Here is a 12,690-nt window from a genome sequence, read left to right on the forward strand (position 1 = left end):
ACTATAGTAATGATAAGGAACCAAACAGACGTAAGATTTTGCATAATTTTAACTTAGGTCAAACAATTTACCACTTCATCATTCTTATTTTGTTTTTTGCTGCCATAACTTTTCCAATGTGTTTTAAAGTATTTTGTATTAGAAAAACATATTTATAAAATTGCTTTAAATATAGCCATGAATTTTAAGTAAAATTGATTACAGAGAAATACCATTTCAAAATATTAGTCAATAACAAATACTTTAAATAACTTTTTCAATTAAAAGTTAAGAACAAGTTACATGAACAGAAACAAAAGTAAAACAAGCCAAAAAAACACACAGAACAGATAAGACCTAAAATAAAAGATAATGCATCTAATTGAAATCAATTATTGATGGAAAATGGTACATTTTATAATGAAAAAGCATATTATTTTATAAAACTCTACTTAAATAGTCAGTAAAGCAATTTCTGGGTAAAATTATATTTCTAACCTTCACAGCCCATGCACAGAAACAGACTTGCCCAGTGTTATAATCTGATTAAAATGTAAGGCAACTTTCTCCCACCCTGGATGCACCAAAAAAAAAACAGAAAAGAAAAGAGAAAGAAGATCAAAAGCTCCAGATGCTCCAATGTGTTTCACTGGAGAAACTGCCAACCATATCAGACAAGAACAGAATATAATTAGGTTATACGTAACAAAATCTATGATCATAATGAAGAACTGTGAGCAAGTAGATGGCTAAATGTTTTAGCATTTCATTAATGAATGTCGCCAGTGATTAGGAAGAGGGATTTTATTTCTTAAAATAGAAATGGTGAAGTTGAAAGCATTCCAGGTACAGAATGCATAATTTCCTTGTATTTGAATGCAAGCTTGACTTAAACACATCCAAGAAAAAATGCTGGCTTGTTAGAGCTGTTTGGATATATTTGACTAAATTTATGCTTTGTCTTATAGTCACCTGGCTCAGATTTTGTACATGCTTAATCAAAGCTATTGGAAGACTGCACTATAAAATATCCAAAAATCCTACACGTGGCATTTTAAAACTGTAAAAACATTGGTTTAACATTTGTACAGGCACACTTCACTTGCATGCTTTATGATTTGCATGCTTTGTCCTTCCAATTTGGTTACCCAGGGAGTTCATCTGGATTTGTAATATTGTGTTTGGGTCAGTTCCAAGAAAGGAATCAGGAAGTGCTTAAGATGATAGAAGACAGAAATAATTGCCAAAAGCAGGGATTTTTGTATAGGGACAATGGGACAGAGAAGGTGATCCAGAATCGTCACTCATACTTCCGCTATGACCTGTATCATTCTAAAAATAAAAAATATATACATAACATGAACAGCTTAGAACATATTTGTGAGGTGCGGTAAGAAAAGTTAACTCTGTTCTGGAGCTGCAATTAGAAGGGAGACTTACTTACTTACTTACTTAGGCGATCCCTCGTTGTCCAAGTATGATGGTCTTCCAATTGTAGTGTCTTTGTGGTGGGTATGCAGGTGACTATGGAGCCCTATTCTTGAACCACATGTTCTTCCACAGTGATGACATCAGTTTCCAGGTGGAAGGTGATCCTGGTTAAGGTTGGCTTGACGCACCTTCCTCTTGGCACGCTTCTCCCTTTCGCCCTCCATTCATGCCTCTTCAAATTCCACATCACTGCTGGTCACAGCTGACTTTCAGCTAGAGCACTCAAGGGCCAGGGCTTCCCAGTTCTCAGTGTCTATGCCTCAGTTTTTAAGGTTAGCTTTAATCCCACCTTTACATCTCTTTTTCTGTCCACCAGCATTCCGTTTTCCATTCTTGAGTTGGAAGTAGAGTACTGCTTTGGGAGACTGTGATCAGGCATTTGGACAACGTGGACAGAGTTGATGGCGTAGGAGCATTGCTTCAATGCTGGTGGTATTTGCTTCTTCCAGCATGCTGACATTTATCTGCCTGTCTTGCCAAGAAGGGAGAAGGGAGGAGAGGAGAGAGGAGAAACTTCCTAAAGGAAAGCTAAATTTCTTGACCTCTGTACATTGCTTCACTTGTGATTATACAAGTGGAGAAGACTAATATTTTCATGTTTGTGGGGTGGGACTTGGGGGAGGGAGAAAGGGATATGCAAATTGTGAAATGATAGACCATTAATCCGTTGGAGAGAAATATTTTCTTGCTGTTACAAGGGTTAGATATCACAAATTCTTAAAATAAAAACAGTCAGACCTCAGCAATTCCTGTTTTCTTCCAATTCAGGTTCTCATTGGAGATAGCCCAAGGCATTCTACCACCCAAGATAAAGGAGAAGATGACACTTAGTTTATTTCTTGTATAGAAGATGACTGTATTGACCGCCGATTCTTACTTATAAAAAGTCACAGCTACCTCTACCAATTAGTGATATGCAGGCTTAGAAGATTTGGGAGTACTGGTGGAGATCTGCCACACTGACTTTAGTATTTGCCTGCAGAGACAGTCTATTTAAATCAGTGGTTCCCAACCTTTGGGCCTCCAGGTGTTTTGGACTTCAACTCTCAGAAATCCCAGCCATCTTACCAGCTGTTAGAAACTGTGGGAGCTAAAGTCCAAAATACCTGGAGACCCAAAGGTTGGGAACCACTGATTTAAATGGTAGTCAGAATGAATCTCAGAGGGCACCAATTGAGCATTTGTTACTAGATATCCAGGTTAGCTGTATTTTCCCCTGCCCTAAGGTGGTCTTTCAAGCAGGTATAGTCACCTGCCAGTCACTGCCTGAATGGAAGTCTCTCTTATCCTGCAGTTCATCTCCCTCCTCTCTGCTTACCATCCTTTGCCTGGTTGCCCCCCCCCCCATCACCACCCTTTTGCTTCCTTTTTACCTCTTATAACTATAGGACAGAGCTTGTGGCAGCTGTCAAGTCCAAGACCAATGGGGTGCTGCTCTGGGGTTTAATATGAATTGTGAAGGCACTATTCAAGGTGGTGAACTTATTTTGGGCAATTGGGTTCATCATCTTGAACACATCCTGTTAAATTTCAGACTAAAAGTCAAAGCAGATTTTCTACTTGACTGACACAGGAACCACTAATCTCCAATGAATGCTGAAGTGCTACTGTGCCTTCGATATTCTTTTACTGGAAACTTATTATAGAATTCTTTTTAAAAGGGGATTCCTTGTATTAAGATGAAGCCGTGGAGTCCCCTTGTTAGAGCTTGGAACAGGATTTAAAAAATAATAATCCATTGGTTTCTGCCTCTTGATTGTGGAATAATACATTACTAGCATGCTAGCATACTTCTACTTCCTTTTTTGAAGTGTTTAAAAATACAAAAATGATCCAAATCTCTCCAAATGCCCCCCTTGAAAACAATGTTTGTGAATCAGTAAATAACTATTAGTTATTACACTAATAAGGTCATGACATTCCAATTGTTACATTATTTTTAATGATATCATTATGCCCTCATTACTCGAAAAGGGAACCAATCGCAAGTGCTATAATTACTTGTAAAGTGTTACTTCCAAGCTTTGCATGTTAAACAGCATGCTTTGTACTCTACTGCTATGCAGTACAGCCCTAGCCTTTCAAGTGTCCATATCCTCTGAATATTATCTGCATGGTGTGAGGTCTGATCTGCAATATCATCTTGAGATATCTGTTCCCATTTTGAATTGTTCTATGGAAATACCATGGAAACTACATCCTTTTTTATATCTGTAATCGAAAGAAAACTTTAATCTTCACCTGCTTATTGAAACATAGGCTGCTAATGGAATGTGACTCCCTTACGAACTATCACATTTGATTTGAAATTTATGTTTTCATTTCTATTGTCTTTCTATTGCTTAGATCAGCCTTCCCAACCTGGAGCCCCACATTACAGACTGCAATACCCATCATCCCCAGATGTGTCCATTACCTACCTTGGCTGAAGGAAGATGGGGTACATGGTTTAACATGACCAGAAGGCTTCAGCTTAGGTTACTCTGGCCTAACCTAACTTACCAATGATTGAAATAAACCACATTATGTTTTTGAAATCCTGTCCATAAAAATCTAATAAAATATACACTTCAAATACAATATCAAGCAAGGTAAAAAAACAACCCTAACCAAATTGAAATGTCTTCTCCAACTAAAAGAATATAAGTAGACAGCGGACATCTATACTGAGCAAAGATTTCCATAATGTTGCTGAATCCTCAGCATGCACACAACACTTTATCCTATTTTATCCGAAATTGATATTTTCTGCATATGCACACACACAAACAAGTCCCAAAAACTTAAGCCCTATAGCCAATGTCAGTGCATTGTGGGAGCTATAATCCCAAATTTCTGGTTCAACATTCTTGATATCAAGAACAAGAAATGCATAAAATGTGGCATACAAATAGGACTCAACGGCACGCCTCATGCCAACTTTGCAATATGCAGGAAAGCAGTGGAAGATGGATTTCTAACTGAGAGCAGAAGAATAGATGATAGATAGATAGATAGATAGATAGATAGATAGATAGATAGATAGATAGATAGCATAGGTAAGAATTAACACCCCTGTGGTGTTTGTTTTGCTGTCTGTGTTCCTGTTCAGAAGATTTCACCCCACTTTCTGTCCCTGTGACCATCGGATTTTGAAAAATGTTGTGGAAACAAGAATTGGTGAGAAAACTTCAGTGGAAACACCTTTTCCCATGATAACCCTTTCAGGAGTAAATATCCCTTCTGAGGGATAGATTTCTCTCACTTCTTATTGTCTCACCCCCATTCTTAACTATGAGTTGTTTTTATTGGATGTTTGTAACTCAGGAACTGCCTATACAGAAGTTCTCATAGTTTAAAAGGCTACCTTTTGATCTGCTTGCTACACAAGACAACTTTTTCAATTTTGCTGCAGTCCTTTCAGACATCATCTTCCTACAGAACAGTGCCACCCAGAGGCTAATTTATAACATAAATCAATTTCCCTACTACAAAGGCAAGAGCTTTATTGCATTCTAGTATGAATCTGGAGGCATCTGCGAACTGTTAGGGTGATTCAGGTTGGTCAACATGTTGTCAAGCTGTTCATTTTTGACAAAGCAAAGAGCACAGGTTTTGCCTGCAAAAAGTCCCAAGTTCATAATCCCACCATCTTTGGTTTTTGTTTTTTAATCAAGTATCAGAAATGAGAAAAGTATTATGCTAGTTAAGAAATCCAGATATTAAGTACCTACATCTGCAAAACTGAACTTCTTGTGTTTATCCACAAAATGTGTTCTGAGAGCATAGAAGAGTAAAATACAAAAGGAAGGAAGAAATAGAAAAGTTTAGGACTTCATTACCTATCCACTTTAAATCTGGTTGCTGCCTCCTGAAGAAATCTGGGGTTTGTAGTTTAGTGAGGTACAGGAACTCTCTGGCTGAGCAGTTTAAAAGCCCTTCCTTAAACTACAAACCCTAGAAGGCAACAACCGGATTTAAGGTGGATCCATGCTCTAGTATTATGACAGTCGCGGTTCTTCCTGGATCACTCCTGAGAGGAATCTGTTTTCCGTGGATTCTGAAGGTTCTGGATTCCTATCAGATAAGGACAATGTCCATACCTCACAACCTCTGAGGATGCCTGACATAGATGTGGGTGAAACGTCAGGAGAGAATACTTCTGGAACATGGCCACACAGCCCGAAAGACATACAACAACCCAGTGTCTGTGCTGTTGAATGAATACAGTTTGATACTACTTTAACTGCTATCGCTCCATCATATGGGAGTTGTTGTTTCACAAGGTCTTTACCCTGTTCTGCCAAACAGTACTGGTGCTTCACCAAACTACAACTCCCGTGCTTCCATAGCATTTAGCCATGGCAATAGAATTGGTGTCGAACTGCATTCATTTGACAGTGTAGAAGCACCCAAGCAGGGCATGTCTTCTCTGCTGAAATCCTTTTAGATGAACCAACCAGAGACTGGGCATAAGGATTTCCAGTATGCAAAACATGTGTGCTGCAACTGAACTATAATGCTTGACCTGACTTGGAGAAAAAAATGAAATGTATAATGAGCCTATATTGATATTCTAATAAAGGAGATCTATCAGGTCTATCATTTTTGCCAAAGCAGAACAGCCAGAATCAAACAGTGGCCCACAGAGGTTTTTAAACAAAATGGTTTCATAAAATAATGAAAATTAATATACAACTTATCTCCCAAGATAGCTTTAAAAATGTTTTACATTTTCTCTTACATATCATTTTTCTTTTGAGAAAATGACAGGGCAAAGAGAAAGCTGAGAAGAAACAAACTGAACACCACAGCTAAAAACTCTCCAAGGAATCATTCCTCATGTAAATTGAAAAGAATGGTCTCTAAATTGGAAATATCAAAGGTTGGTCGTGGGCTTAGAATCATTTTGAAGGTCAACAAGAAAGTCAAAAAGACTACAAAGGAATGAGAATGGTTTCCTAAGTGTAGGCAAGAACCAAGATCAATTTCACACAAGCCTTTTGAACGTATGCCATTGATCTGAATATGTGAAAGACAAGCAAAATATGAAATGCTCTAGAATGAGTATTAGGTTTTTATTTGAAGGATAGCTGGAGAGAATGGAAGGGAACAACAATTCCATTGAGAGATAAGTATCTTCTTTACCTCCATGTCTGTGATCATGCTGATATATTGGCAGAAAGCTTACATATGCAATGTGGGATACAAAATGTGCCTCTGGGTCTGAAATTCACAGTCGTACCACATACATAGTGTTGTTGCATGCGGAATTCTGCTTTGGCAGACTTCATTTTAAATGCTTTTCCATGTCAGAAGGTGAACTCACGCATCTGTAAATTACCAGAAGCCTGTATCTTTATCTATACAATTAATGCTTGAAGATATTTTACATTTCTATTTATTTGTCCACTGTTATATTTTAATTTTGGGAACAGAAATTGATAGCTTACTGTAAAGTTTAAATTAGCCACAATCTTTGTTTGCATTTCAGGTGGATACTTGGCGTTACATTTATTTTTATACACCAAAGTCTAATTGCAAAGCCCTTATAATACTGATCTTAAAAGGATTCCAGGATGAGACAATCATATCCAGACATTAAGTTAAATGGCAATAGTAGTGGCAGCAGTTGCGGTGGTGTGTGTTTATGAACACTTATGAAAGTATTTATTCAAATAACAGAAAGAAAATGGCCACAAGATCCTTTCAGCTTGCTTCCTTTTTTTGCATTAGTTTCTATTTTATATTCATCTTGGCTTTCAGACTACTGAAGTGACAAAAATTACCATGCTATCTTCCATGCTGACCTGATCATCTTTGTATGATCATTTTTGGGAAATATCAAGACTGTTTGAATTCCTTGTTCAGGTTTTAATTTTGAGACCCCATCAGACACAAATTTTGGACAACAACAACATATCTGTCTGGAGTTTTGGATCCTAAGCACTTCAGATTCCACACAAGAAACTAGGAAACACATCAGTAATATATGGCATACTGTAAAGATGAGAATATCATTTCCTACAGATTGATTCTAGAGTGTTCATTATGCAGGATGATTGAAAAATGTATTTTCAGTGAATGACATTAATTGCATTTCTTAATTATATTTTCAGTGTAAGAGAATAGTAAAAGTCACAGACTAGTTTAGCTATTGCTATTTTGGCTTTGGTGTGGGTATGTGGGCACATGTGCATATATGCTGGTGTGTCTATATTCACCTTATATCATTCTGTGTTATATAGATCAATAATTCCCTTAAATGGTTTCCAGAGGCAGATGTAGTAGAATGTTTTGGACAAAATATATCAGAACAGTCCAAAAAGCAAGACAGAAGATCAAAAGCCAAGACAAAGGAGAATTACAAAGTATCAGTGTAACTCAGAATCAGCCTGTAAGTCAAGCTAAAAGTCAAATGCCAATTGAAACCAAGATACAAACACATATTCCAATAAACAATAATTTTTAAAGTCTCAATTATTTCCAAAGTGCACAAACCCTTTTATTGGTCTACCTCAATGAAGACATTTTAAACTTTTCTGAAATGTGTTGGTTATTTTAAGTAATATGGACAAGCTCTTTGAAAAAATTATGTGAATATGAACGTTAAGTTGGTATTAACAATATGGGAAAGTCCCAGTTGTCATGTGTGAATGCTTGGAAGGTTTATAAATTATCTTTGATGCAGGCAGAGCTTAAAAGTTGTTTTTTAAAAGTAATTCATTTTGCTATTCACTGCAATCTATAAAGAGAGACGCATTGCAACTACGCACTAAAATGATAAAAGCAAGTAATTTGTTGTTACTTGTTATACTGTTTTCTTGTTCCTTAACTTTCCCCAAGGATGGATAAAAGACAAACATAAAACTTCTGTGAAGTTGCCCATAAAAATGCCATTTCAAAGTAAATATGGTATACATCCCACCCCTTTCAAAAGATTTCAGGTTGCAGTATGTATAAGATCTCTTAGTCATTATACCACGTATAATGAAGTATAATGAAAGTACTCATTCGACTGGTTTTGAAATGTGACTTAGTTGTACCCTTGCTCCCCACAAAGTAAGTAGTTGCTTTTAGTTTTGTTCCTAATCTTTGTCTATATTTCATGCTTAGGACCCTATTCTTGTCTATAAAATCTATAAATCCTTCCTTTACTTAAAGCTATAATTTCGGCAGAAGCTTTGAATACCATCCATACTTTCTGAGAGGAAAATGCCTTTGCAATAGTATATATACTACATATTAATGTGTGTCTCTTGGAAATCCATACTATTTATTATACTGTCAGATTCAGGTAATCTCCTACATGCTAGAAGAACTCTGAATATTTAATGGAGGAGCCATTGGGATGACTCACCACTTATCCTTAGTAGCCATTGAAGCTAGAAATTTTCATTATCTATTATGTTGTTATGATCTCATCATCTTTATTCCAGAATAAGCACTGCATTATCTATATCAGTGAACCATCTCTCTAAACAATGCAGTTGGTGACAAAAATAATCATAAAAATTCCACCTGCAAGAGGCTCCAGACATTTAAATATATGGAACCTGCTAGCATTAATAATAGAGATTTATATCATGCTCCAAGAGGCATGCACATAAATTTTAATATATCCCAGCTATATACCACATGTAAATCAGCCAGCTTCACCAATGCTTTTTTTTCAATGTATTATTTTCCTCGTCTACAAGAGAAGCGTCTAGCAATTTTCTGGAGCTTAGTTTTGAAAACAATAAGAGAAATTATGAACATAAATAGCTAATAGTGTATTATTCTAAATCCTCAAGGACTCAGTTCTTTGGGGCTGAGGTTTCTATTGATAGCAAATTGTGAAACAGTACTAAAATACATACCACTTATTTATTGCTTTTATGTAAACTAGCAAATAGACTCATCTTAAAATATGTATTTGCCATATAATGCCTGTTTTGAAAAATATAGTAACACAACTCATTCAGCTTCAATCTGTATGTAAACTGCTTTAAGGCCCTTCTTGACATTAAAGCAAGATTTTAATACATTTAAATAAATAAATGGAATTGTATCTCAGCAAACTATGTCTATATAGACCAGGAGCATCTACTAATGCTCAAATAAAAATAGATGTGCAGAAAGTTTTGAAGTTTATAAATGTATTTTTGATCCCAAATATGACTTGGTAAGCATGCTCATTATGTTGCATCAACACTATAACCGCCACCTTCTAAAATAGCTTGAAGTCTGAAAGAAGGATTTTTTTAAAAAAAAATTGATTACATCCCAAAGTTCCCCTACCTGCATATACAGGTGTCCAAAATGAGTGCACAGTATTTATAATCTATGAAAATAGCTCATAATCTACCCCAAGCAGCTGAGAAAAATACCATAGTCAATGTTGTCCATGATAATTTAATCAAGAGGTGTGGCAGAGTCAATAAAGATATGTTTCCATTGTCCAGTTCACAGAGTTAAATTAAAAGACATCACTGGCCCCATCTAATCTGACAATTTAGTTTCAAATTGCTGTTGCTAGACAACGAACGCCCACAGAAGTGCATGAAAGAAAGCCCTTGTTATGTAGCTCTGTGTTTTATTTAATTGCCATCCAGGCCTCAAACTGGTTCCAGGATTTCCTGCGTAGTCATCTGCATAATTAAACTAAGGTCAGTATGGATGTGCCAATAGTCTTACAAGATGACCTGAAATTAATTTAGATGATCAGCCTTATCCAGGAAACCCCTAGAGCTGCAAAGTTTACAGATTCTCAATGGTTGATGGTACTGTTATGTGATTTCAGCGCCACTAAAACCATGGGTTCAAGGCCCGGAGTTTCATGCTTCCAGAAGGCCAGATGAGACACAGATGGGTTGAAGACAAAATCAGAGGCCAAAGAGGATGTCAATGGAGTCTGAGAGCCAAGGAACTGACAGAGCACATATGCAAACATACAGAATTATATATAGCACTTTGACAGCTATTCGAGACTACCACACTGACTTCAAAATGTGGCTGGCTAGGATCCACTCCCTGGTTGGTCTGGGGCTGTTTGACATAATCACTGGTTTACTCCAATTGTAGCAGGAAATTTAATAAACTGTTACTAGACTACTTATTATCCATTTATTGATTTGCCCAGGAGAGGGGTGTGAGTGGAAATGAATGCAATGAGGCAGGAGATAATGGGCTGAAATGTGTTTTGATATATCCATTTAGGCTAATACAATAGGTGCCAGTTGGGCAATCAAAAAGGTGCTCAAGTTGTTGGCAATTTCAATTGGAGCCCCAAGAGGGGGGTCCAATTTAGTCACAGAGAGAAGGAAACATTCCCAGAAATAAACCAGATCATATCAAGAAAAAGAGGAAAAGATTCAGAGGTTCTTGCATAGGCCCATTGTAGGTTTCTTATGTCTTGCTGGGGTATTGTAAGAGGATTATGTTAACAAAGGTGGTGCCATCCCCTGAGGTCTGAGGTGTGTATCGTGTCTGTGTAGGATTCTAGGGAGATTTTAATGAAAATAAATCTGAAACTGGAAATGTAATCCACACGGGCTCCCTAATTCATCTTTATGGGGTCACAAACTATGGGGTTCATCATTTTGGGGGCTTTTTTTGACAACAGTACCTGAGACTCTTTTTAATGTGAGAAGCTCAAATTTGGAATCAGGTGACTATAAGTTCTGCCTCCTTGAAGGACCCAATAGAGAGAAGGCTAATTAATTTCCCCAACTCTTATTACTGAAATATTCTTAAACATGGACATTCTTTTCTCCAGGACCTGGTGAACAATGGTATCAAGGGAACTTGGAGATGCAATTTCATAGTCATAGCTCATTATCTTTGAGAATTCTTGGAGAACATAAGAGGTCCGAACAACCTGGAAGAAGGTGAATGAGGAATAAGAAGACATGCATTACCAACCAGTCAACCTGATGTTAATACAGAAAAATGCTTCAGAATGGATTCTTAAAAATCAGCCTGTGAGCACTTAGAAAGAAATGATGTGGTTACTAAGTGCCAAAATGGACTTTTCAAAAACAATTCATGCCAGACTGATCTTACCTTTTTTTGGTAGAATTAAAAGGTTGGAGATAAAGGGGATGATATATCTTGATTTCAAAAAAGTTTTTGAAAAGGTCCCCTATGATGTTCTTGAGGACAAGCTGGTAAAATGTAGGCCTAGAAAGTTCTATTGTGTGGTAGATTTGCAACTGGCTGATGGACCAAACCCAAAGAGTACTCACTGATGTTTTGTCCTGGGCTCAGTATTGTTCTACATCTTTGAAAAATGACTTGGATAATGGAATAGAGAGCACGCTTCTCAAATCTGCAGATGACAACCAATTAGGAGGGGAAGAAGTGCCTAGAAGATTGAGTTTGAATTAAAAATAGTCTTGACAGATTGGCTAGCTGGACCAAAACTTACAAATTGAATTACAACAAATGTAAGATACAACATTAAGGTCGGAAAATCAAAAAATGTTCAACTACTTCTTGAAATGCAGGACTTCAGAACAACTTTTTTTATTATCACACAGATTCAATTCTGATGGAAATCATTTGCCCGATACAGCTCTTCTCTTCCACTTAGCAAAGCCAATTGTATAGGAAACTACTTTTCTGGCACAGTTTAAGGGCGGAAAACTTTTCCATGCCATTATCTTCCAGGAATGCTAATAGTTATGTGTGATTTAAACAGATGAAAAGGCTTACAAAAAGTGGGGGTTTCATAGTTAATTGTCTCTTTATTTTCTTGACATTTCACCATTATAGCAATTTTTCACACTGTATATTATGTAAGTAATTTAAAAATGCAGCTACTTAATTTAAAAGGCTTTACTCTAAATGCTTTTTCCCTTCTGAATCAGAGAGCATACTAAATGCACTATAACAGGGAGTATCTATAAAGGAGTGAGTGAAAACTGGGTTTTTTTCTTCTTATGGCTCCCTAACAAACAGCTTAACATACCTAAAATGCCCCAAAATAGCCAGTTTGATTCCAAAGAGCAGTTTAAACTTTTTTAAAAAAATTCCAATATGGGAGAAGAAAGGACAGAGGCAGAGAAAATTGTGCACAGCTCTCATACTAAACTTCATAAGGAATGTCTGTGTATCCATAAATGACCATAACCTATGTGTCACCTAAATATTTGTGTCTTTTCTTTGTGCATTTCTAGATAGCATGTCTGCATCAATCAATCCTGTGAGCATTCTGAATCAAACATTCACAACAGAATACAGCACAACAAATTAAAC

The sequence above is a fragment of the Anolis carolinensis genome, chromosome 4 (genome assembly GCF_035594765.1).
Source record: "Anolis carolinensis isolate JA03-04 chromosome 4, rAnoCar3.1.pri, whole genome shotgun sequence".
NCBI lineage: Eukaryota > Metazoa > Chordata > Lepidosauria > Squamata > Dactyloidae > Anolis > Anolis carolinensis.